Source organism: Canis lupus, chromosome 3, assembly GCF_011100685.1.
Source record: "Canis lupus familiaris isolate Mischka breed German Shepherd chromosome 3, alternate assembly UU_Cfam_GSD_1.0, whole genome shotgun sequence".
Lineage (NCBI taxonomy): Eukaryota > Metazoa > Chordata > Mammalia > Carnivora > Canidae > Canis > Canis lupus.
In genome coordinates, this window is record NC_049224.1 from 74,168,270 (window position 1) to 74,196,096 (window position 27,827).

Here is a 27,827-nt window from a genome sequence, read left to right on the forward strand (position 1 = left end):
AGAGGGAGAAGCAGGCTCCCTGTGGGGAACCTGAGGAGGACTCGATCCCAGGACCCTGGGATCATGACCTGAGCCGAAAGCAGATGCTCGACCACTGAGCCACCCAGGCGTCCCTTGATAAGGTCTTTCAAAACAGACTCACCAAATTCCTAGACACAGGGCTCTCTTTGCTTTAGAGCTGGCGTTGGCTGCAGAGTGAGCCGGAATGCTCTGAGTCCATGGCTGTACCCGGAACCAGTTAGGGACCTAGCCTCAAGTTTACCCTTAAGGGGGAAAGGCACAGGAGTCAAGGGCCCACCTATTTCATTTGTGCCATTGTGGGGAGGGCCCCTAAAATAGTTTAGCCAAGCCACATACATTCAATACCTTTAATTGTGCCACACAAAGCCCATTTCTAAAGTCTACCATGCTACATAACCAGCCACTGTGATCACAAATGAAAAACCATTCCTGACATTTGCTCTGCTGATTGGCAATGCATTAGATGTGGACCGAGATGCAAGAAAAAAAACAAAAAACAAAAAACAAAGCTTGCCTACTGGCTGCCTCTGGAGCACAGGTCCTGATTAGAATGTTCTCCAACTGCTGTTCATTAGAATAGACCACCTGAGTCGTTGCTTAACCATAGTAATACATATGACACACTGCATATATACAAGTATTTGAAAGTAAGCTAGAGACATTGAAACAACCATCCCTGCCATGTTCTGATTCATGGCCTGGACAAAACATTACATTGCCATGCCTCGGTTTCCCCATTTGCACACATGGACTGGTTGGGTCAACAAAATGAAATACTGTTTGCAAAGTACTTAATATTGTGCCTGGCATACAAAAAGCAACTAATAAATGTAAGCTACTATTATAAGCTGTATACTGTATGCCACTGTACATCTCTCATTTGCCTTTCAGAAAGCCCCAGCTGTCAGTCCACACTGTGGTACAAATGGGGAGATGGAACTGAGGTCCACCTAGGTATGCTGGATGCGACCGTGCACCAGGGATTAGATTGCCCTCAGCTTACAAACCAGGAAATGATTTTTCCTCAGTATTTTCAGAGATGACTCATGATAATCAAGCTCATTAGAGACTGATATATAAATGGACGCTTCAATTTATAAATCATAGTGAGAAATATAGCTACTATGTACATTGGTTATTTGAGTTCCTGGATGATATCTTTAGTGTGAGTTCATTTTATGCAATGGATGAATTCCTGAAGAATTTGCATTATCCAAAACTCATGTAATTCAAAGCAAATGTTCCCATATTAATAAATTTAAAGTATGGAGGAGTATGTTCCCAGAGCACACAAATCCTCACCCATTGGCGTGTAACTTCCTTTTAATGGTGCCTTTCATTTCTTCAGCATGATCTCTGGTATTTTGCAAGAATGAATCTGCTAAATTGTAATCATATCATATCATGATGGCTGTTAGGTCTTCTTCAGAGCCTTTTTATGATACCCAAAGTCGGTAATAAATGCATTGCTTTTGGTGCTTTTCTGTACCACCACATTATAAATGCTCTGATGGCATGGTCATAGGATATAAAAAAATTTTTTTGAATTATAATAACCACACAATTGTCACCAAAATCACTTGAAGTTCGAAGCCATGTGAATAGCAGCATAGTTTAAAAGATACTAACAAAAAGAAGAGAGGATTTCTGTTTTAGAACCAAAGTGTTGCGGCTTATAAATCACTTGTCTGAGCAGGTTTGAAATTGAGCAATTCTTTGTTTCTTTTTTGATTTGGAGGATTTGCATGATTTCTCATTTTGAGCACAAAATAAAAACTTGTGAATGTTTTGCATCACACAGTTACACGTAACTCAAATTCACTTAAAATGTAACTGTGGTACTGACAAATTATTGCTTTTTGTGGTCTTTTTAAGGAGGGTATAGCAGGAAGACCTTGGCTTTGAAGCCACCAGACAGATCGAGGTCTAATTTAGTTTTCTCTGATTTATTAGCTGTGTGAGATTCAGTTTCCTTATGTATAGAACAGGAATTATAAACGCCTGTCACATAGGGTGGTTCTGGAGATGAATATTAATATTTACCACTTATTATATTTATTGGATTAGTCTCACAGAAATTCCATGACGTAGAAATTACTATTCCATTGAGAACAAGCGCTCATGGAAGTTAAGTAACATGACCAAGGCCAAATAACTAATAAGCAGCAGAACTGGAATTCAAACTCAGGTTTGAATGGACTTCACATCAAGAGACACTACTCTTTCTTCTAGAACTAAATGAGGTAATATGTTTAAAATGACCGAGTACAGTATGTGACACAAAGTAGGTGATTAATAAATGGCCATTAAGGTTACATTATAACGGGGACCTCCTCCCTCATGTCCAAAACACACACACACATACACACACTCACGCTCAGACACACAATTACGAAGAATCTATATACCACATTGCCTGAACCTTCTTCCTTATTCATCACTCACGGTATAGAAATAAATAATGTGGGCAGCCCCAGTGGCCCAGCGGTTTAGCGCGGCCTTGGCCCAGGTGTGATCCTGGAGACCTGGGATCGAGTCCCATGTCGGGCTCCCTGCATGGAGCCTGCTTCTCCCTCTGCCTGTGTCTCTGCCTCTCTCTCTCTCTCTCTGTGTCTCATGAATAAGTAAATAAAATCTTTTAAAAATTAAAAAAAATAATGTGAAAGGAGAAATAGCACTCTTTAAGGCCTTTTCAGAGGACTTACACTAACAAAAATACCTATTGCTTTTCTTCCTAGATGTAGCTAACTGGCAAAGTCACCAAGCTATCTGCCAATGAACTGAGTGTGTGTATTTGTTTCCAAGGGCTGCTGTAACAAAGAGACACAGACGAGGAGACCCAAACAACAGACATTTATTGTTTCACAGTCTGCGAGTTTCCTTCTGTTGGCTGCGAGGGAGAATCCGTTCTCTGCGTCTCTCATAACTTCTGCTGGTCTGCTTACTGTCAATCTTTGGTGTTCTTTGGCCTCACAACCATGACCCGGATCTCCACCTTCTTCCTCACATGGTATTTCCCTGTGTCTCTGTCTCTTCGCAGTCTTCCCTCTGTGCCGCATGGATGTCTTGGTGTCCAAACGTTCCCCTTTTATCAGGCACCAGTCCTAATGGATTAGGGCCCACCCTAATGTCCTCATTTTAACTTGGTTACCTCTGCTGAAGACCCTATTTCCAAGTAAAGCCCTGGGGGTTATGAGTTCAATGTATCTTTTGGGGGAGGGTTTCCGTTCGACCAATAACAGTGTGTAGAAGTATGTGTGTGTAGGAGAATATGTATGAGCAAGGCTAGCACTGGACTTCCCAGAAAACTGGGCAAGGTAAGAATTGTTGACCACCTATTGGCTAGAGGTCTCCTGGCCTCTGGCACACTGGATGTGTTAAGCAGCGACTCTTTGGGTTGCAAGGGACAGAGAGTCAGCTAGTAGTAGATAAGCAAAGAGAGAATGCATTGGTTTCTATAACCAAGCTACAGAAGTGGCAGGAAGGGGATAGCCTTGAGGATCAACGGACCTGAAAGCCATCCATTCTCGTCTCACCCTCCACTCTTTATCTACATGCTGCTTCACTCCTCTGACTGTCTCCATGAATGAGGCTGTGGGCAGGGTGCTAGACCACTCCACGCTTCCAGCCACCCTGCCTCATAACCAGAGACTTAAGAACTTTCTTAGTTGGGGAGGGAAGGATGCCAATAGGCTCCCCTTGGATCACATGACTTTCCTTCAACTAACCAAGCCTTGATTCTCAGGGGAGGAGGAAATAGGATTGGGCCACCCCGGGGCACATGCCCATCTCCAGTCATGGGTTTGGGGCTACTAGGATTGGCAAGGTTGAGATTGGACAGGACTAGTTGCCTACAGAAGAGGACAAAACAATCAAGGCTCATCACAAAAGGGCCCTGGGCACGTTTGCAATTTTCAGCTTCCAGTGCAGCTAGAAGTTTGGCTTCCTGCAAGCTTGCCGGGGGGAGGGGGAGCGGATGTCCCCAGTGAAGGTGTGACCTATGCTTTTGCTCTGTCCTGGGATCTCATGCTCCTGGTCATTGGAGAAGGCCATGGTGGGGACTGCCCTGCTCAACAAAACTCATTTCCTTCTTTGCCTGGACACAGAGTTATGCTACACTTCCCAGCCTGCCTTGCAGTTTCACTGTTGCTGAGCACTGACCAGATCTCTGAGTTCTAGCCAAAGGAATGAGGCTCAAAGTGATGTATGCTTCTTCCAAGTCTGACCCATAAAACCTCCCATTCTGCATGCTGCCTCCCCTACTGCCAGTTTGATGCAGATGGGTACAGCAGCTTGAAGCCACAGATGGAAGTCTGGTGGAACCACCACATAGAAGGGGCATAGGCTCCTGAATCCCTGCTTGGAGGAGAGAAGCCCTGTTTTAGACTTATTCGAGTGAGAAGCGAACTTCCATTATTGGAGCAAATACAAATTTCAGAGCTTTTTACAGCCATGAGTGCTGCCCCTACCGATAGACTTTCTTCCCTCTCTTCACCATTGGCTTCATCATCCCTGGTTTCCCAAATAGCTGGAGGGGAATGCTGGAACCCACTGTGCCATGGACTCTGCCGCTTACCAATGGTGTGACTTCAGGCAGGTCACCCATCTTCCTTGAGGTGTGGTTTTCTGATCTGTAGAATAATCATGCTCACTTCACAAGGCGGGTGTGAAGATGAAACTATAGATAGTATATGAAAATAGTTGTGGATTCTAGGTGTTGATAGTATATATATATATATACTTTAAAAGATTTATTTTATTTATTGGAGAGAGAGGGAAAGCAAGGGGGAGGAGAGAAGGCATGAAAGAGGGGCAGAGGGAGAGACTCTTTAAGCCAACTCCCAGCTGAGTGTGGAGCTGACACAGGGCTCGATCTCATGACCCTGAGATCATGATGTGAGCTGGAACCAAGAGTCAGATGCTCAACCAACTGAGCCACTCAGGCACCCTCAGTAAATGTTATTTTTAACTGCCACAAGGCGACTTTTTCCCACCTGGTTCTGGCTACGTTGGGTACTATCTTATCAGTACGGAGATTCCTCAGTCTCAGAAAAAAAATCCTTCCTGACTTTGAAAGCTAAATTATGTCCTTGGGTTATGGTAAAGTGCTGTTGCCACCAATCTTCTTTCTACCAGCAGGCAGACTCCAGTGGATGTTAAATCCCAGGCTCTTGTCCTGCCCCTCTGGATGCTTCAGATAGGAATTCACTTCTCAGTCCCAGGCTTGCAGCCCTCTGCTTCTCCGATTCATTTACTCATTCATTCATTTGTTCATTCATGCAGGTGTCCATCTGTCTGCTTATCCATTCACACCCAGAACAAATATTTATTTCACGCCAGCTCTTTGCTGGAGTTACTGAGATGAAAAAGAAAGGCATATCCTCACCCCTGTGATGCTCCCATTCTAATGAGAAGTCAGAGGAGAGAGTGAGAAGTGCCACGCCTGGTACAGGGTGTTGCAGAGGCCCAGAGGAGGCACGTGGTCCAGGCATTGGGGTCATGAATGGTGTTCCACAAGTAGCAGTGCCTCCAACAAGTTTTCCAAGCAAAAGGATGGCAAAGCTCTTTTACTACAACTACTAGCTACCCCTGAAATCAGGCTATTGGGGGAGGTCTTCCACTTGCAAGCTGAATCATCTAGATATACCATCACCACCAATCACCATCATCTCCCTTTCCAAGCCCTCCCTACCCAACTTCCAAACTTTTTAAGTCTTGGGGTGCCTGGGTGGCTCAGTTGGTTGAGCATCCAACTCTTGGTTTTGGCTCAGGTCATGGTCTCAGGGTCATGAGATCAAGACCTGCATCGGCTCTGCTCTCAGCTTAGAGCCTGCTTGGGATCCTCTTTCCCTTGCCCTCTGCCCCTTCTTATGCTTTCTCTCTCTAAAATACATAAATAAATCTTAAAAAAGAATAAAAAGTATACAGGAACCTCTGTAGTCCTCTAGCTATCAAAATTTCTTTCATGCTTCATTCTCTCCCCACAACCACCAACATTCCACTCAAAGGGGCATAAACATCTTCGAGGCATTCTGTATCTATTGTATGTATGTATATGTACAATATATACAGTCTTTAAAATGTTAGTTATACATATGCAAATGCTTTAAAATGTAAAATATAAGTATATATGTTTGCATACATATACATACACACAATGCACACACACACACACACACACACCAATATACATATGAATAACCTCCAAATTTCCAAGAACACTAATTGTTCAGTTGTGGTTACTATTGCTACCTCAGACACCAAACTATATTAAATTTCCCCAAAAGGTGGCCTACAGCTTATTTTCCTGTCAAAAAAAAAGCCAACAAACCTAACAAACTTGTCTAGCTAGCTGCAAGTGCTTGATTGATGCAAGTTATTTTACCTTTTTCATTTGAGAAAGATTTATTTTTTATTTTTATTTTTTTTTAAGATTTTATTTATTTATTTATTCATGAAAGACTGAGAGACAGAGAGAGAGAGAGAGCCAGAGGGAGAAGCAGGCTCCATGCACCGGGAGCCTGACGTGGGATTCGATCCCGGGTCTCCAGGATCGCGCCCTGGGCCGAAGGCAGGCGCCAAACCGCTGCGCCACCCAGGGATCCCGAGAAAGATTTATTGTTGGAATAGTGTTAATAATTTCTCTCTCCTTACTTTGGTATCTAGAATAATGTGTGCTATGAAGTATGCTAAGGTTTGGATGACTAACAGCTGCCAGGAATTGCATATTTACTGAAGGGTGGAACTGGAGATGTATTTTTTATATATGTCATTATCTCTACCATCTTCCCTCTCTGAGCTGTCTCCCTGCTAGGGGACTCCCAGATTATTAGAATTTTTGAGGGCCATGAGAGTGACCCTTAGGGTTCAGAGAGAGGAGAGAAGGTTTCTCTTAGGTTTCATTACTAAAAATAATAATGATGATGATAGCATTTATGATAGCAATAATCAATACATATATAATTAAGTATTATGCCCATTTACACATATTACCTCATCTATATCTCAATTTCACATATGACTTAATTCATGTCTCATAACTGCTCTGTGAAGTGGGTTCTAGCATTAGAATCCTGATTGCACAGATGAGGAAGGTAAGGCACAGAGAGGTTTAATGATCTGTCCAAAGTAGCACAGCCGTGGCAGAGATAGGATTGAACCCAGGCAGTTGAGCTCTAGGGTGCATCCTCCTCACCCCTAAGCCATGTTGCCGTTTCACTATTGGTATGCACTCTGGTCCTGGAAGGACAAGAAAGAGAATAGCCAAGTATCTGAGGGGAGCAGGAGCTACTCCAAATACCTCCTTAAGACCACTGGCTCTGAACTCAAGGCCCTAAACCTCTGGGTCTCCCCCCTCTCCAGCAGGGGGCGCCCATAGTCCACATTTTCTGGGTGCCCTTTTTTTTTTTTTTAAGTTTTTATTCATGAGAGACACACAGAGAGAGGCAGAGACTTAGGCAGAGGGAGAAGCAGGCTCCCTGCGGAGAACCCGATGGGAGACTCCATCCCAGATCCTGGGCTGAAGGCAGTCACTCAACCGCTGAGCCACCCAGGGGTCCCTCTGGGTACCCTCTTAAGGACAGAAGCCTCAGCTGTTGAGAACCAGAACTCCAGACCCTTATCAGGAGAAGCACCGATCTTAAAACTTTGTCTATCATTCTCGAAGTATTTATAGTGAACTAATGAAAGAAATGACCCAATGTGTGGAAAGAACCAGTGCAATAATACCACTATATTTCTTGGAGGACCTGCAATGGGCATTGAGAATAACCACAAGCCTAACAGACCTGCATAAGCCCCAAGCTTATAGCATCACTCCCCGGCTCCAGATAAACCACCAGACATCAGAGGCAGGGATTTTTCTCGCCACACTCAGAAAGCATTTGATTCAAACGGGCCCCAGCCCTCGGGGTGGCCTTGAACATACATACAGGCCCTCCCACCTGGTTTGTTAGGTGGTGGAGCCCGTGCCGTATGCATCGCACTGCCCTTTGGAACTTCTGTTGAGGTGTTTCCTCTAGTGACTTTTGTTCCATGCTTCCTAGGAACTAGAACACAGGAGCAACGGAAAAGGCCAAACTTCAACCTTATGATAGAGAGGAGACCAGTCTTGACACGATTTGCACCTTTCACAGCGGTGGGAGGAGAATAGCTCTACTGGGGTCGGTGGTGTGGGTGGGGGGGTCGGGACCCCTGGCTCAGGCACTGCCTCCACCCTTATAGTACTCTCCAAGAAGACTGGGGGGTGGGGCAGCTTTTAAGCAGGAACAGAGTTGATTGCCTAGAGCGGACCAGTTTCTCCCATCCTCCCTATCCCCCTAGCAGCCTGCAGGGCACCCTCACCCCAGCCCCTCCAAGTGATCCCTTTTCTCAGTATCTTTTAGTATAAGAAGCCCGATTCAAATTAAAGGAGAGGAAAAACAGAGAGAAAAAACCTGATGCCAGCCTCCAGGGAGGGGCTAGACATCTCCAGGCTTCAGATTCTAGTTCTCCCTCCCATGGGCTGGGCAGCCCCCAGGAAGTTTATTTACCCTTTCTTTCTCCCTGCGCGCTGAAGGTAATGAAATGCATGTCACAGGGTCGTGGAGCAGTGGACGAGGGCGTGTTAAGAGGAAGCCCGGTGTGTGGCACGTAGGAAGCACTCTATAAGTCTTAGCTGTTGTGACCAAACTCAGGCCAGCACTGCTCAGCAAAGGAAGCTTGCGCTCTGTCACCATTGCCAACTTTGTTGTTACCAGGGCAGTGTTTGTGCTCCCCGGCTCTGGGCGACCTTGGCAAACTTCCTGTCTTCCCCCAAGAATACAAGACCCCTCCTCACCTCCTCAAGGTCATCGACTAGATGCCATGTGAGAGGTTCTCCCTCCTGGAATTGGGTCCCTGGGCACTTATCCTGGTGACTTACTGGCTTGGGCCTGAGGTCAGGTGAAGGGCAAGAGGGCCTCAATCCTGACTTTTACTGTTATTGATTTGTGGTGATTTTAAGGCAGAGGGCATGGCCTCTGGGGCCGGGACTGCAGGCCCAACAATGCGTCCCTTCTCCCATGGCCCTGTTTACCTTCCGGGAGCGGGCAGGGTGTGGCCAGAGCTCCTGGCGTGCAAGAGCACCAGGGTGTGGTGAGGACACTGGGTGTGGGTGCCCAGGACAGGCCGCAGAGGAGGGACCCAGGTCTAAGTGCTGAGGCCACCTGTCGGCCCTGCTCTGCTGTGGAGCAGCTGTAAGACTCAGGCTCTCAGCTCCTCGCACACAACAACAACAGCAACACGACTAGCATTAGTTTTCCTGAGTCCTTATTAACCACATGTGGCACGCCAAGCACACCCTTGATCGTTAGGACCTCGGCTGCGTGTGAGTCCTGGAACCACCACTCACTGGCTGCGTGACTTCAGGGACATTGCTTAGCCTCTCTGCTCCTCAACATCCTCCTCTGTAAGAAGGGCGGTGGTTAAGGCACTTCTGCTGACAGCAGGCCTGGAGGTGCCCATTGGAACCCAAGGCCATCATGCTGGAGCCCAGGAAGGGGAAGATAGAATTAGGCCATTAGACCATGTGATATTGGGGTGGGGAATTTACCTTGATGACGTTAGGATGCCGGGTCCGTGTAGGTGTAAGTATGCAAAGCTAGGAATCCAGGAAAGAATTGCCAGAGGATGCATGAAAAACAAGATTTTTTTTTTTTAAAAAGATGTTTTTAAAACAGATTTTATGTATTTACTCATGAGACACACACACACACACACACACACACACACACAGGCAGAGACACAGGCAGAGGAGGAAGCAGGCTCCACGCAGGGAGCCTGAGGTGGGACCCGATCCAGAATCACGCCCTGAGCCAAAGGCAGACGCTCAACCACTGAGCCACCCAGGTGCCCCCAAAATAAGATTTTATATGAAAATACTCACCTTGATCCTGAGAGAAAATAGACCACCTGGCATCAGTAATAATTGAGCAGAGTCATGAGCGCAGAAAATCAAAATAGAACTCACTGAAGTCAGTGTAAACAAGACTGAGGTCAACTATTTAAAACATTTTATGTACCATAAGAAGGCTTCCAATGAAGTAAATAAAGTATAAGTTGTAAAAGAAGAAGGAGGGGAAGGAGAAGGGGAGGAAGAAGAAGAGAAAACGTCTTCCTCCGGTTGTCGGAGGATGAAGTGAGAAAGTCCTAGAATAGTTTCTGGCCCGAGGTAATGTTGAGCAAGTATTAGCAGTTGCTAATGTAAAGTTCACATGCATGACTTCATGCCATACTCATAACAATCCTGAAACAAGCCCTCTACAGAGAGGCTTAGGGCCCACTCAAAGAAGCAAGCAAAGCTGGGATTTGCTCAGGATTATCTGATTCTGAATCTCAATCTCTAGATCCAAAACCAGTGTGTCTTGCTGCCTCTCATTTAGCAACATCACCCGAAGAAACCGTGATCGAGTGCCTTGCTTTGAGCCAAGCTGCTGTGACCTTATTTAATTGGTTGAAACATTCCAATTTGATTTGCTCAGCTCATAAGCGCTTGCAGAGCTCTTCTCATGGGGCACTGAGCTGGGTCCTGGACTCACCTCCAGAGCCAGATGTTGGTCTTGCCCACAAGGAGCTCACTGGCCAATGTGCAAACAGAAAAGCCCGTGTTGTGATCAAACAGCTTGACAAATCTAAAGACCCTTTTGGCTTGCAATTCCATTTGGACAGCTTCTTGAACTTCCTTACCTCTTTTGAGGGCCTTAACTAACTAACTGTGTTAACTAACTAACTATCCTGTGTTGCCTGAAATCCCCACATCTAGATTGAGGTTTAAACTAAACTGTTACATGGGGCATCTGGGTGGCTCAGTTGGTTAAGAGTTGGTGTCCAACTCTTATTTCAGCTCTGGTCATAATCTCAGGGTCGTGGGATCGAGTTGCACTTTGGGCTCTGCACTGGGCATGGAGCCTGCTTAAGATTCTCCTTCTCCTTCTGCAACCCCCCACCCCGCCCCTGCCCCCTGCTCTCTCTCTCTCTCTCTCTCTAAAATAAATGAATAAAACTTTGAAATAAAAAGTTTTTTCTAAAAAAAAACTTTTTTCTCATCGTAAGATGAAAGAAAGGAATAAACTGGGGGAGACATTGACCATCCATTGATCAGTTATCAATTAATCCTTGAAGGACTAGAAAGATTTGGTAAGGGTTTGAGGAAAGGAAAGACACCCCTCTGGGCACAGGCCTCGTCTAAGTAGTGGCTTTGGAAAATTGCAACCAGCTTCCAGAAGAGAGGTTGGGTAAATTTTACCAACAAGAAATTAGGGAGAAAGTAGTAGATGAGATTTGCTATCTGCAGGGGTAACTCCCCCCAAGGTGTGTTGTAGATGGCTGCCTAGGGAGACTTGAGACACTATGCAAAACTGTGGGGATTTCACACAAAACTAATCCCAGTCCCTGCCTCACCAGGTGCCTTGGAGTATAACCTGCAACTAAATGTAAACAGAGAGGTGTAACCCAATCAGTTGAATTAATCTGAGTGTCTAAAGCCTTGAATGTGACAATACAAAGTGTGTGGCCGGCATAGAGTCCTAGAAAGGGGGCATTTGAGCCCATTCCCTTAGGGTTTATCCAGCCCCCAGGAGGTCCCGAGTTCCAATCAGGAGAGGTGTGAGCTAGTCACCTAGGCCAGGGAAAGCTTTCTCGGGCTCTCCACACACAGGTAAATTTGTCACCTACAGACCTGATGTGTTAGTACTCTGTGCCCAGGGCTATTCTAAGCACCTGACACCTGATGGTCCATTTAATCCTCACAATAACCCTATGGAGTACGCCTACTGTGCCCCTCAAAACTCTAAAACGTGTGGCTTTGAGAGGTGGGGTGGTTTAGTCAAGATGTCTCCTATGGCTAGGTAGATGGCAGAGAAGGGCAGCCTGGCACCGGGGCTAGAATGAATAGCGCTAGCAGACCTTCCAGAAGGCACCAAACAGCCTTCTCATGAGGGGCTTGGGGTCCTCGGTCACGCGGTTGTGGGTGGGTAGGGCACAGCACAGACACGCCTCTCCCTGCAACTTAATTATAGGGCATCGGGTCTGTACCACAGTCCTTCCTGTAAATGTGGGTCCCATGCCTCAGTTTCCCTGAGCCTGACCTCCTCACGGTGCTCAGGAGAAAATCTAATCCCCCACTAGGATCGAACCCAAGAGGGAATGAATCAGAGTTCCATCAGAAAACAGACGGTCCAAGATCTTACAGGAGAATCAGGACCAGAAACCTGGTGTTTTGGCCTCGGCCATGGTACTTTATACTTGGAAAGAGTGAGGGGAACCTGGTGGCTCAGTGGCTGAGCATCTGCCTTTGGCTCAGGTCCTGGGATCGAGTCCTGCATCCGGCTCCCTGCAGGGAGCCTGCTTCTCCCTCTGCCTATGTCTCTGCCTCTCTCTGTGCCTCTCATGTATACTTGGAAAGAGAAAGGAAGGACCTCTTACTGGAATGAAGTTCTGAGGACATGGAGCCAGCCGCACTCACAAGACACACACGTTCGACGTGAACCCCACAATTGAGGAGTTCAGTGGGTACCACGGGGTGTGTTTTCTATCGACCACCTTCACTCACAGGGCAGGGGCTCCCCGAAGTGCCCACCTCGGGGTGGGGGGGTGGGCCCGGAGGCCTGGCAGTGGAATGCAGGTAAGCCAGCCCAGTTTCAGAAACTCGAGGTAAGCACCTGAGAGCCCAGGTAGACCTGAGGAACTCACAGGGCTTGGAGAGGTTGTGAAATGCCGCTGAGTTAAAGTGAAACTGGATGCTTCACAGGCTCTGAGAGTGGAAGTTCTTAGACTTTTTGGGTTAGAGCCTCAGGACTTTCTGTGGTTAGGCAGAGGAGGGCCCTGGGGCCCTAGGGGTGTGGCCTGGGAGTGGGGGAGGGGAGGGCTGGGAAGGCTCCCAACCCCACCCACTTCCAAGCCCTGGAGCCACTAGAGCAGGACCCAGAGGATGCAGTTCTGGTCTGAAAGGGCTCGGGTTTGACCCTTACTGACGCAGTTTCGGGAGAGTAGGCCCTCCAGGGGGAAAGGGGGCCTCTGGAACCCAGGAAATCCGCCCTTGATCTTAGCGGAAAGGCCGAGAAGTGATGGAGCCCAGGAAATCCGAAAGGGCCCTGAAGCTGTGGCTGCTTCAGTTCAGTTCAGCTTGACCCAACTGAATGCCCCCCTCCCCCGTTCAGCTGCGTCCACCTGCTGGGGGGCGAGGACACAGCCGTGAGTGACCCAGGAGGACGGGCCCTTCTGCCTGCCAGAAGCGCAGGGCCCAAAGGTGGATGCAGCTCAAAGCACCATGCATCGGCCCTGGGTTGCGTCCCAATGGCAGGGCTGCCCCCAGACGCTGGGTCAGAGGATGGAGGGGGCCAGCTGCTTTCCACAGACCGGGTCCCCCCACCCAACCCACTCCCCCCCCTGCCCCCGGGAAGTGGCTTCTCCTCTGCGGCCTGCAGGGTGAGGCCGGGGAGCCCCCAGGGGACAAGTGGCTGCCAGGCAGCAGCTGCCTCCCAGAAGTTGTTCTCTCTCCAGAATCAGCCCTGCCCCATCCCGAGCCCGGTGGCTTCAGCCAGCCCTCCACTGCTTTTGCAAGATTTTTTTCCTGTGGCATCTAGATTTTCCAGTTTTTTCTGGCAGAAGCTTTGGTTTGCTGTAGGCTCCTTTATCCTCCGTAGAAGTGGAGTTCACATCACTTACTTTCACACATTTCTTTCTTTTTTAATCACACAAGTTGTACACACATGCAATATCCTTCTACAAATGAATTTAAAATTATTAACAAGGCCACAAAAATGGTTGGCCCTTTCCTGGGATTTTCTGTCCATAGGTAACGGATAAAGATGAACGCTTCTTAACCCCATTGGTGTCTCCTTTCCAAGTGAAGTTGGGACACTCCTGTCCTCTCTCTTCCCCTCGCTTTCTGGCATGTCTCAGGGAGAAAAGAGGTGGCTGCACTGAGTTGGTGAGTGGGGAGCAGTACGGGAGGTACTCAGCTCGGGGTTTCGCCCTCCTTGCATCTGGGAGTGAGCTGTCCCTATGAAAGGCAAGTTCTCCTCTGCCCTGAGTGTTCTCAGTCATTGCTGCCACCTCAGCTCCCCCAGGAGGGAAGGCCACCACCAGTCCTACCCAGGCAGTGTGTTGGCCTGGTCCTGAGCTTCAATTAACAGGCCATCTGGACCTCACATGAAGTGTGCCCTCCAGCTTAGCCTTTTTCTGTAAAAAAAAAAAAAAAAAAAAGGGAATATTTTAAACCATACCTGACATGCCTTTGGCGGAACCTAATTTTCACCCCCGATCTCAGCTGCAAGACAGTGCAGGAAATGTTATTTTTAGTTTTCCAAGCTCTGTAGTCCAAGAAGGCATGTTGGGAAAAGGTTGCATAAATGCAGAGAGCCAATTCTCTCTCCCCATCATGAGTGTGAGCGGTGCGTGTCACAGTATTTCTCGCAGCTACACTAGGGCAGCTAGTTGGTCTTGGAAGCGCCCTAATCAGATGTCTGGTTCAGGAGGTGGTTCAGTATTAACACTGTATCATCTACTTCTACTCACTGGAGTCAACTGATTTTACCAACAGCAGCTGAAGGATAGCACCAAGGATAGTCTTAGTTTAGGTGGGTTTGCAACACATTCCTAGAAAATACTTAATTTTGATAAACACTACCAAGTTACCTTCTATTTTTTTTTTTAAGATTTTATTTATTTATTCATGAGAGACACAGAGAGAAAAAGAGGCAGAGACACAGGCAGAGGGAGAAGCAGGCTCCACACAGGAGCCCGATGGGGGATTCGATCTCGGGACTCCAGGATCATGCCCTGGGCCAAAGGCAGGCACCCAACCGCTGTGCCACCCAGGGATCCCCCCGAATTACTTTCTAAAAAAAAATCTTTATCTTTTACCCAGAGGCACCTGGGTGGCTCAGTCGGTTAAGCATCTGCCTTTCGCTCAGGTCATGATCCTGGGGTCCTGGGATTGAGTCCCACATCGGGCTCCCTGCTCAGCAGGGAGTCTGCTCTTCCCTCTCTCTCTGCAGCTCCCCCTGCTTGTGCTCTCTCTCTCTCAAAGAAATAGATAAAATCTTTAAAAAAAAAAAAAAAAACTTTGTCAATCCTCCCATTAGCAGTGGTTGAGAACGTCCTTTTCCTGTCACCTTAACAGCTCTGGGGTCTCTTTCCTCTTTTTATTAGCATGACTGCCTTATTCATTCTGAGAGCACAAATAGTAATGTAGTGAGTACAATAGCTATGGTTTATGAAGCAAAACTCGACATTGCACTAAGTTAGGACTTTACAAACACAGTTTCATTCCATTCTGACAACCTCATCACATCAATATGAACCGCCCTTGCTTTACAGACCAGGCAAGTGAAGTCCTGAGAGGCTAAAGAGCTTGCCGGGTGTTCAGAATGGCAGAGAATGCAGCAGGCATGTGAACACAGGCAATCCCCTCTGAAGCCTGTGTGCTTAGGAGCAGAAGTGTAAAAAAAAAAAAAAAAAAAAAAAAAAGAGAGAGAGAGAGAGAGAAGAACTTAATGGCAAGGGTTCTTATCTTTTTCATATTTTTCATACAAGTATTTGGTTGGTATTTATTATTCAAATGGCTTCTCAAAGTCAGAGTTGTGTCTACCTCCAGCAGTGAAGAAATAGTCTTATTTTTTAGAAGGAAGATCATCCTCAGGTTTTAAGCAGCTTTCTATGAACCCTGGTGGTGGGGGTGGGGATCATGTTGATTTAATCGCTCACCTGGACTTGAGATGAGCACAAGTACAATGGCCTCCATTTTAGAACACACAAAGGAATCCAAGGCTTTCCAGTTTGCAAGTGGCCAGTCCAAGATTCCAGTTGATAGATTCAGCCGTTGACTGCATGTTTGCCCTGTGGTGGTAACTTAGAGGAAGCTGCACAGGGTGTGGGTGTGTGCACGTGCGTGTGTGCCTTCTTTAAAAAGGGTCAGAACAAGGAGAAGTGGGATGTGTGTGTTGGTGGCGGAAGGGCAGTGCTAGCAATTTGGAGAAGCTGACCTTGGCCCTCACTCCTTGGAATACTGGGAGACTTTAAAGGTTGACGCGTAGGTCATAGGTTGGCAGGATGAGCCCTGGAGAGAATGATTTCTTCATTTGTTTAAGATAAGATAATGAGGTCTCAGTAGGTCTCCTCTGTCCTCTCCTCCCTCCCAGGGTCACACCCAGCTTGCCTCACCCCACTGGGCTCCAAAGCACCACTTCCACCACTGAGTCAGTCTCCAGAGGTGAGACCTGAGAGTGTGCATTCTCTGACTGGGTCTGCAGATGAATTTATCAGCCATGTTTGCAGCCCAACAGTGTCAGACGTGGATTTACTACGAAGCTAATAAAGCTTCCAGGGATTCACTTGCATGAGTCCTTCTAAGTTCTGGGAGGGCACCGGTGTCCTGCTGCTCTCTTGCCATTTCTCTGTCTGAGATTTGCAATAGTACAATATTTTAACTGCATTTGGCCAAGATTCCTGTCTGACTTTTTTGTTCGTGTCGATGGGACTGAAGCTGCTGCAGGCACTTTTGGGATTCACTTGAAGGAATATCATCTAAGGGATTTCATTTCGTTGGGGGTTAGTAGAATATATTCAAGTTTTCACATTACTTCCATGCTGAGTTATTGTCAGCGCATCCCAGTGTGGGACTAATATCCAGGAATACTTTTATCACCCACTGGGCTCACTCAACGGGCATGCAAACATGAAGCTGCAGCAGCAGAGGTCGTATCACAATAAGAATGTGTCCTGTGGCATCTGGCCAGGTATCCCAGTGCAAGAACAATTGGGTCAGAAGCTAATCCATGGAAAATTCTTCCAGCCATCAAGGCACGTAACATCGTAAGCAGGGGACCCATTCTCATCAATACCTGGTCCAAATGGAAGTTCTTTCCTCTCAAGAATCTACCCTTTTGTTTGTTCATTTGTTTTGTTTCTTAAATTCCACATGTAAGTGAAATCACATGGTACAGACAAACAAAACCAGACTGTTTAATACAGAGAGCTGGTGGTTGCCAGAGGGGAGGTAGGTAGGCGATGAGTGAGATAGATAAAAGGGATTAAGAATACACTTATCATGATGAAGCATTGAGTAATGTATAGAATTGCTGGATCGTGATATTTGTACACTGAAACTAATACAGTACTGTGTTAATCACACTTCAATTAAAAAAAGGAATCTACTCAATAATGCAACAAATTACAAATGAAGCATATATATATGTCTTTCCTTTTTGAAGGAATTGCATGAAATCGATTTTTTTCCCCAGCATTTCTGTATTTATAGGATCCAAATCTGTAGCAGTTCTACAAAGGTGAGTGCTTCGGTGTGTGAAGTCACCAGGTTTATACATCCAATTATTAAAATTAAAAGACAAATTTTAATCAACCACGCTAGAAGAAAGACTGGCTTGTCTTTTTAGTCTCTCTATAAAAAAATAATGAAATTGTTGCCATAGAAAGAAGCTATTAAAGACTCTGCATCTAAAAAATGCAGAAAATGAGCATTGTGGAGATGGCCAGCCAGTTTGCTAAGAGATACTATGATATTTTTAGAGATTTTATAATGTTTAACATATCTATTGGCTTTTCAATTTTATAGTTCATTTAAATTTCTTTTCTCCTTTGAAATAAATATTCACATTTTCACATAATCATAGTTGATTTTGTGTTTGTATTTTTATAATCACTTTTTAGAGAGTCTTTCCCTTTCCCAAATATGTAAGCTTCAGGTTTCATAAAACCTGGATTTAATCCTGACTGAATTACACTGCATTTTTTTTTTTTTTTTTTTTTTGAGAGAGAGAGAAAGAGGGAGAGAACTACTGGGTGCCAGGGGTGGGGGTGGGGGTTGGGGGGGGAGAGAGAGAGAGAGAGAGAGAGAGTCTTAAGCAAGCTTCACACCCAGCATGGAGCCCGCCACAGGGCTTGATCTCACAACCCTGAGATCATGACCAGAGCCCAAATCAAGACTCAGACGCTTAACCAACTGAGCCACCCAACAGCCCCTACACTGCATTTCTGAGACTCACTTCCCACATGGCTGCCTGCCCATCCTTCTTGTCCTGCCTCCCCTTCCAAAAAGGTTGTATTTCTCCTCGATTTCTTTTGTCATTCTCACTTACCAGGATAATCTCCTATTTAATCCCAGCCAACTTGTCTGCCCATGTATTAAATTCTTGTAAAATCAGCAGCAAAGATTTTTGCAATGCCTGGCAGGCAAAATACTTGTAGGCATATTAAATTTGGTCCAATTAAAAGCTCAAATGAAACCAATTGTTTCACTCCATTCTTTATGAGGGAAGAGAGGCCTTTAAAAGAAGTTAGCCAGATGACTCTTTCACTTCAAACATTCAGGTCAACCATTTTCTTACATTTTACTTTTAGTAAAAAGAAAGTTCTGATCAGTAAGGTTGAAAGCTTGTGCTTATTAAAAAAAAAAAAATACGTACAACAAACCCAGGCTGGGTTGCACAGACTTATATGAGTTTTTAAGGAAGTGGTGGAAGAAGGCATCTAACAGCTCTGCAGCAAGTATACGAGGTACTAGGCTAGTCTACTTGTTTTCTGCATACAATTGAGTTACTCTTAGGTAGACTCATGATGCCCTGAGGCTCTGGGCTGAGGTCTTTCTTTCTTTCTTTCTTTCTTTCTTTCTTTCTTTCTTTCTTTCTTTCTTCTTCTTCTTTCCTTCCTTCCTTCCTTCCTTCCTTTCTTTCTTTCTTTCTTTCTTTCTTTCTTTCTTTCTTTCTTTCTTTCTTTCTTTCTTCTTCTTTTCCTCTTTCTTTTTCCTTCTTCCTTAGTTCTTTTTTATTTTCCTACCTCCATTGAAACACAAAGTTGTGACTTTAAATATACATGTATTCATTTCTTTTAAAAGCTTTTATTTATTTATATACTTAAAGATGGGAGGGGCAGAGGGAGACAGAATCTCAAGTAGACTCCGCAGGGAGCACAGAACCCCAAGTAGGACTTGATCTCAGACCCTAAGATCATGACCTGAGCCAAAATCAAGAGTCAGAGGCTTAACTCCTGAGCAACCAGGTGCTCCAAATAGGCATGTACTCTTATGAAACATGTAGTTTTGTTTTGTATGTATGTATGTATGTGTACCTACTTTATATGAATGGCATGTGATATTGTTTCCTACTTTTCTCACTCTGCACTGTTTTTGAGACTATCAGTATTTATTTACATGTGTTCTTTGTATGGTCCTTATAAAGATATTGAAAATATCTCCTTTCATTCTGTTAATTACTGCTAACTTTGCTGGAAAAAACTTTTTTTTTTTTTTTTTTTTTTGGTGCAATCCAATCCATCAAAACCTTGCCACATGGTTTATATATTTTCAGTCTTATTGAAGAAATCTCTCCCTACCCAGAGGTCACAGGGATGGTCTCCTACATGTCCTTCAGTTAGCTTTTAGTTTTTTTCTTTATACCAGGTATCTGTCTTTGTAAATGATAAAAGATAGAAAATCCAGCTTATTTTTCTCCAAAGAGTGATTCAGTTCTCTTCAAGCCATTTCCTGAGTGGCTTTTCATCCATTTATGTATGGCATGGCCTTTCTTACATCACATGAGGCCGTATGTGCAAGGATGCATTTCTGATTTGTCTATTAAGTTTCATTGGTCTGTTTTCCTTTGCTTCTCTAGCATATTACTAAAATGAAATCACAGATATCTAGAAACTGAATAAGACACCACCAAATAACTCTTTGGTTAAAAAAATAAAAATGATACGAACTTCTAGGGCATGCAGGTGTAAGGAACCAATGGCAAACACTGGTGGGAACTTAAAGGCAGCCTTCACTACAAGAGGACTCCAGGAATCCTTCTGCAGTATTTGGTTTGTCCTCTCTTTAAAGGAGACTTTCCACCATGGAAAACATAAGCCTTCACCAAGAATGGTAAGTGCAGATCTCTTGATTCTTTGTGTTTACACCTGTTGAGTCCCCAGGTGCCCTCCCATATTTTCTGCATTTTCTTCAAAGGAAGACATAGTATCAGTAGCACATCTTCTACTTTTAAAGATTAAAATTACTGAGTGGCAGAATGTAGAAAAAAAAAGGTGGGACTTTGGAATACATGTGGATTTATTTATATATAAAACAAGGACTTAAATTTTTAAGGACTTATTTATAATCCTATATGTGTAGTTCTTCCTTAGTTCATTCATTCATATGATATTTTTCATTGAGCCCTTCCCAAAAAGATCACTAGTGAATTTAAGCTAATTCTCTTGGAAGCATTTTTGAGATCCTGTACTTTTTCCATAAATAATTTTAAATACTTGCCTTTTTCAACTCTTCCCTATAAATCATTTACTAATGAATAAAAAAAGTGACATTCAGAAAAAAAAAATAAGACAAATAACAAAACACTTGGGGCTGAGCAAGCAACAGGCCCATCTCAGGATTCCCACCACCCTATGTGGCATCTCTGTTTGAATCAGAAAGAGGCATGTGTTTCCAGCAATTCCATTCCTGAGGGGCTATGAGAAGTGAGCTAAAGGTCCCTTTGGGAAAAGAAACAACATTCCTTCATTTATGCAGGGCCTCTGTACACCCCTTTCCAGGCCTGATGGTAAAGTAGATACACATACATACATACATGCACTGAGCAGAATGCATTACACTATGGGGCTACTTCTCCTGTGTGCCAAAATTTATGGGACCCAATTAAAGCAGAACATAGAAAGAAATTTGTAAGTTTAAACACATTTTAAAAACAAGCAAATAAGGGAGTTGGAAAACAAATGAGTTAGGCAGTTTTCTCAAGCAGTTAAAAAATAGCAACAATGCAAACCTAGCAAGCAAGAAAGAAATAATAAAGATAAGGAAATTAATAGAATCAGGTACTAATAGAACTAACACAAAACACTCCAGAAGATAAATTAACAGAATATATTTAGCTGTTTTGGAAAAATTGAGATGATAGAGTTCTGGGAAAACTGATCGAGAAAAGGAAAGAGAAGATAGAAATATGTAAAAGGTAGACTAAAAAGGAAAATAGCTATAGGCACAGAGATTAAAAGAGTTTTGAAATGCTATTATGACTATTTTCAAATAAATGTTGACTTAGAAGAACCAGATACATTTCTGGAAAAATGTGAAAGGTAAAAATTGGTGAAGAAAGAAATAGAAAGTTTAAATAAAATGATTATTTAAAACCCTAATTACTTAATAGTTATTAAAAACATAGACCTCCACTGTCCAAGATTTAGCCCAAGCAGTTATTAGAGGAATTCTACCAAACTTTCAAGAATTTCTATCTAAGTTATTTCAGAAATTTGAAGGAAAGGGGTTCAATTCCACTGAGAGGCTGAATATATAAACAGATAATGGCCATATCACTGGCAGAAATAGAACTCTGGCCCACAATATGCAATGAGCAGCCCAGGAAATTAAGTCATTATTTATAGTAACCATCCCAGGAAGCCAACATACTAGCTGCAAGTGAGATTTGTAGGAAGTCAGACCACTATCTCTAATAAACAGTCCAGGCAGCCAAACAATACCTTCTATAACAATTGGCCTCAAATAGCCTGGACTTGATTAATAATTGACAGCTTCCCTGATTTTTGCCCTCACTTTCAACTTAGGGCCAACTGGAAAAAGCCAAATGTGTAGCCCTAACCAATCACATAGAATGCCCTGCTTATACTTGGCCTTCCCCTGTCTTCCACATGTCAACAGCCTCCAATCAAGGCATACTTGAAGTCATTTTTTTTTAATCCACCATAAAGCTTTCCCACTTTTCTGCCTGTCTTCAAATCTCCGCCAAAACCCAAGTGATGGTTTTTGATTCTTTTGCTATATTAAGCTCTAAGTAATAGCCTTTGCTTGTTCTCATCTAGTTGGTCTTCATTTGTTTCCACACGGTTTAGGAAGCTAGTGAAACTGTGATCAAGAAACTGTAAGTTCATTTCACTTATTGTCACAGATACAAAATCCTTAATAAAACATCAGCTACACAAATTTTATATTTTATTAAAATATGCATATTTATATATCCCATGTATAAGCAGACTTTATGTAAGAAAAGCAAGGCTGGCTTCACATTTAAAAAAAATCTATCACTGTAACTTAACATATTAATGATTTGCCCAGATTAAAAAGTCCTATAACAGAAGTCATGCTTATTGGAGGCATTTTGGATACATTTCCATAAAGATCACAATAAGACAAGAATGCCACCAATGCTTAATACAGTGTTTCAGAAATAACCCAACAGCATAAGATAGGAGGAGAGCATAGCAGGTATGAGGATTTTTAAGGGGAGGAAAGTAAATAGTTATTATTGCAGGTATTTTAATTATCCTTACAGAAAGAAGACCGCATAGAATCAGCAGACTAAGTAATAGAGCTAATAAGATAGTTCAGCCTGTTTGCCAGATACAAGATCATCTTATAAAACCAATAGCATTCGTTTATAACAGAAACTAGAAAATATAACAGAAATAAGAAGGGATGAGTAAGCTCACTCCAAACATTTGTGATACCTGGGGCAGGAATACAAATGAAAATCATATTGTATATTTAAATATCAAAAATTTAAAAATCAAAGCTATTTAAATCAAGCTATAAAATGGGAGTGGATTTAACAATATCTATCAGCAAGCTCACCATTTCCTTATCTCACCACACCACCATGTGAAAGAAGAGACAGAAGGCCAACATTTCTTTCTGCCACTAGGCCAATTGGCACATGGCCAGGCCAGGATCCCTGGAAATAGGCTCCCAGACAGAGATTTGCATGCAGGTGGTTTAATGAGGAGTGACGCCTATGGTATAGAGTGTTCCTTGCATGAGACTGTGGGAAATAGGATTAGGCAGGGGGAGAAGCTGAGACACTTTGTTTTTGGAAAAGTTCATGAAATATTATTAAATGTGTTTATAAAAATAAAGCCATCACAATTCTAGTATTTCATATCCATCTAGTTGCCAAGGTAAAAATTCAATATCACGCTTCACACATGTTATGTCTAACCCTACACTGTTTTGCTTTGTTTTTCATTTTCAGCAGTTTGATTATGATGGGTATGGGGAGGGGGGATTTCTTTGGGTTTATCTCAAGACATTGTTTTGGGATTGAGCCAGCTACTTGAATCTGATGGGTTTTTTGCTGTGGTGGTTATTGTTTATTTGTTTGTTTTGGCTTTCAATAATCTGGGGGAGGGGGTTCAGACATGATTTTTTCAAAGATTTCTTCGGGTCTACACTTTCTTCTCTCTGTTGGCACTCCAGGGATATGAATGTTAGATTTTTTATAATTCTGCTGTGGGTCCCTAAGGGTGTGTTCATTTTTTTTTCAATCCATTTTCTCTATGTTGTTCAGATAATTTGTATTGATGGTGAAGTCATTGACTCTGTCTTCTGTGATCTCTGCTATTGAGCTCATCCTCTGAAATTTTTTTTTAAATACCTAAATGCACAGCATGGAACCCAACACAGACAGGGCTTGAACTCACAGCCCCGAGATTAAGATCTAAACTGAGATCAAGACTCAGATGCTTAACTGACTGAGCCACCCAGGTGCCCTATCCAGTGAATACTTTTTATTTTGGATATTGTATTTTTCATTTTAAAAATTTTCATTTGATTCTTTTTTGAAAAATATCTTTTATTTCTTTGCTGAGATTTTCTAGTTTTCCATTTGTTTCAAGAGTATTCATAATTGCTTTTGGAGAATTTTTATGATCGTTCCTTTAAAATCTTTGTCAGATAATCCCAACACTCTTTAGGCATAAGTATCTGTTGATTTTTTTTTTCTCATGCAAGATGAGATTTTTCCTGATTCTTGATATGCCAAGTAATTTTGGATTGTAGCTTAGAAATTCTGTGTGTTATGTTTGAGACTTTGGTTCCTCTTTAAATCTTCTATTTTAGCAGGCAGTCAACACATTTAGATTTAGGACACACATCCTGGCCCACTTTTGTGGGCTGTGGTTTAAATGTTAATTTAACTTTTGAACCTTTGCAATGCTATTCTGGTCTGCCCCACTGTGCACTGCTGAAAGGCCAGTCTGCAGGCTTGGTGGTACTCTACATGGTACTTAATTCTCCAAGCTTTTGCTGTGTTGATTATGGTCCGTGTAATGCTGGGCTCACTCAAGGAGGAGTCTCTTTTTTCTGCTCCCTTCTCTTCTCTTCTCATAATCCTCTCCCAATTCTCTAGTTGAAAGCGGAGGGTATGCTGCCTCTTTGCTGCTTAGTGCTGGGTGAGCATTGTGGACAACACTCCTGCCCACTGTCCCTGCTGCCACTGCACCAGTACACAGAGAAAGGGGAGCCACTTAGTGCAGAGTATAGGATGGTGATTTGGCTCCATCCTGTAGACTCTACAGCATGGTGGGCAGTGGGGGAGTGTTGCATCTTTTATGGTTATGGTCATAAAGACTAGGGCAGTTATGATCATAAAGGCTCCATCAGTTATGGTTGGACAGTTATGGTCATAAAGGCTCCATCCTGTAGAGCCATCCTCTTCCTGGTTATTTGTTGAAAGAGAGTGGATTTTACTTGGGTCTTTTTTTTTTTTTTTTTTTTTTCTCTGTCTCTACCTCGCAGTGGTTCTAGGTTGTGAGCTGCTCTAGTTCCCACACTAGTCTATATGGCAGAGAACAAACAAACAGAAAACTACCCCAAAGAATTTGCTGCTGGGTTGTCCCTCAAGTCCTAAGTTCTCTAGCTGGTCTCGCATCTTCTCTTCATCCTTTGGAGTCCATTCAGAGTTGCTTTATATGTCTTATTTTAGAGTTTTCTGTAGTAATTAGCAGGAGGAATAGAGTGGAATGCTTTTATTAGTATCTTGACTGGAACCAGAGACACTTTTCTTAAGGCTTTGATTAATTCTGTTACGTCTTTAAATGTATTTATTTTATAGTTGTTTCTGACAGTTCAACCATATGGATTTCTTGTGTTGTGCCATTTGCAGGGACAGCTAACTTCTGAATCCAGTATATGTTTCCTCATGTGTTTTGTTAGTTTGATTTTGTAAATCAAAGTAGGGCTTTCTCTGTGTCATGGGTTATGAGTATGTTGTTCTAAAAGTGCTTGGTATTTGCTCATAGCCAGGGATTTATATAGAAAGTCTCAATTTCAGCTACTGTAATCAATATCATGTGGTGTTGGTGAAAGGAGGGATGCATAGAATAGTGAAACATGAAGCCCAGAAACTTGACCTATATGTATATGGTTAGGTGATTTTTTGAAAAAACTGCAAAGGCAATTTGAAGAAGAGTGACCTTTTCAAAAAGTGGTCTAGATGGGGCGTCTGGTTGGCTCAGTCAGTTAAATGTCCGACTCTTGATTTTGGCTCAGGTCATGATCTTGGGGTCTTGAGATCAAGCCCTGCATCAGGCTCAGCAGGGAATCTGCTTGGGATTCTCTCTCTCCCCCTGCCCCTTCCCCCACTCATGCGTGCACTCTCCTTCTAAATAAATAAATAAATAAATAAACAAACAAATAAATCTTTTTTTAAAAAGTGGTGCTGGAAGGGCACCTGGGTGGCTCAGCTGGTTAAGTGTCTGACTCTTGATTTCAGCTTAGGTCATGATTTCAGGGTTGTGGGATTGAGCCCTGCATTGGGCTCTGTGCTGATCATAGAGCCTGCTTAAGATTATCTCTCTCTTTCCCTCTGGCTCTCCACCACCACCCACTTCTCAAAATAAATAAATAAATACAATTCTGGAACATATTTAAAACAGTGGACCTTGACTCATACATTATATACAAAAATTACCTCGCCATGTGTCAAGTGAAAACCTAAAGTAACGAAACCTCTAGAAGAAAAAAATAGAAAATTTTTGTGATCTTGGGCTAGGCAAAAGTTTCTTAGAACACAAAATATATGATCCATGAAAGAAAAAAATTGATAAATTTCATCAAAATTAAAAACATTTGCTTTTCAAAGATACTGTTGAGAGAAGGAAAAGACAAGTCATATACTAGGAGAAAATATTAGCACTTACATAGAGATTTTTCAAAATTCAATAATAAAAAAGCAAAGAACCCAATAAATAAATGCATGAAAGACTTGAACAGACTCTCCACTAATGAAGATATATGGATGTCAAATAAGCACATGAAAAGATGCTTATTGTAAGTCATGAGTGAAATACAAATTAAAAGAACACTGAGATACTTTCCCACCCATTAAGATGGATAAAACAAAGCAAAACACAACACTTGACCACAACAAGTGCTGGCAAGGTTGTGGAATATACGTTGCTGGTTGAAATGCAAAATGGTACAGTGACTCTGGAAAATAGCTGAAGAGTTTGTTAACAGAACTAAACATTACTGTGGCACCTGGGTGGCTCAGTTGGTTAGGCGTCGGACTCTTATTTTCACCTCAGGTCATGAAATCGAGGCCTGGGTTGGGCTCTGTGCTCAGAGAGGAGTCTGCTTCTCTCTCTCTCTCTCTCTCTCTCTCTCCCACTGCCTCCCCCCCTGCTCATACTTTCAAAAAGAAATAAATCTTTTTTTTTTAAAAAAGAACTAAATATTACCTACCACATTTATCAATCTTAAGCATTTGCCCAAGAGAAGTGAAAACTTACGTTAACACAAAAACCTTTACATGAATATTTGTAACAGTGTTATTTATAATTGCCTCAGACTGGAAACAATCCAAAATCCTTCAGCTGGAGAATGTATAAGCATATTGTGGTATATCCAAATAAATAATGAAAAGGAACAAACTATTGAAACATATAACAACATAGAGGAATCTCAAATACATGCTTCCAAGCAATAGAAACCAAACTCAAAAGGCTATAATCCATTCTGAAAAAGACAAAAGTACAGGAAAGCAAAATAGGGCTAGAGATACGGATTAATTGCAGAGGGCGATGGGAGATCATTAGGGAGGATGGAATTGTTCTGTTTTTTGAAAAAATTTTAATTTAAGGGGCATCAGGGTAGCTCAGTCAGTTGAGTGTCTGATTCTTTTTTTTTTAATATTTAATTTATTTATTCATGAGAGACAGAGAGAGAGAGGCAGAGACATAGGCAGAGGAAGAAGCGGACTCCATGCAGGGAGCCTGATGTGGGACTTGATCCTGGGACTCCAGGATCACAACCTGTGCCGAAGGCAGGCACTAAACCACTGAGCCACCCAAGAATGCCAAGTGTCTGACTCTTGATCTCAGCTCAGTTCTTGATCCCAGGGTTGTGAGTTCAAGTCCTACATTGGGCTGTACCCTGGGTGAGGAGCATATTAAAAAAAAACAATTTAAGTATAATTGGCACACCATGTTACATTAGTTTCAGGTGTACAACATAGTGATTTGACAAGTCTATGTGTCACCACGAGTGTAGCTACCATCTGTCACCATACAATGCTATTATGATACCATGAACTATATTCTCTATGCTGTGTGTTTCATCCCTGTGATTTATTCATTCCATAACTAAGAGCCTAGATCTCCCACTCTCCATCACCCATTTTGCCCATCCTCCCACCCTGCTCCCCTCTGGCACCTACCAGTTTGTTCTCTGTATTTATGTTCTTTGTCTTAATTGTGTTGACTGCATGACTGTACGTGTTTGACAAAACTCATTGGAATGTGCACTAAAAAGAATAATTTTATTTTATGTAAATGATTCCTCAATATACCTGACGCAAAAAAATGTATTAAGCCTCATTTATGGAAATTAGCAAAATGTTGTCCTCCTGTACCACGTGGAGTGTTGTGGCTGTGCGATTATTGAAGAATTAGTAGTGTTTTTGCAGTTAGACCTGGGATGGTAGGGGCCGGCATCCCAGAAAATGACTCCATATAAGCAAACACAAGCATATATAGGTGACACT

At 43.2% G+C, this 27,827-nt stretch overlaps 1 long non-coding RNA gene across 1 annotated transcript in view; it reads left to right on the top strand.

Annotated features, from left to right (window-relative positions):
* Positions 1 to 19,899, top strand: part of LOC119876151 — a 53,653-nt gene extending 33,754 nt beyond the window's left edge. Inside the window, exon 3 of the long non-coding RNA XR_005357296.1 lies at positions 19,765 to 19,899. This is a non-coding gene — a long non-coding RNA (uncharacterized LOC119876151). The remainder of the gene's footprint in view (positions 1 to 19,764) is intronic.
* The last annotated feature ends 7,928 nt before the right edge of the window (positions 19,900 to 27,827 follow it).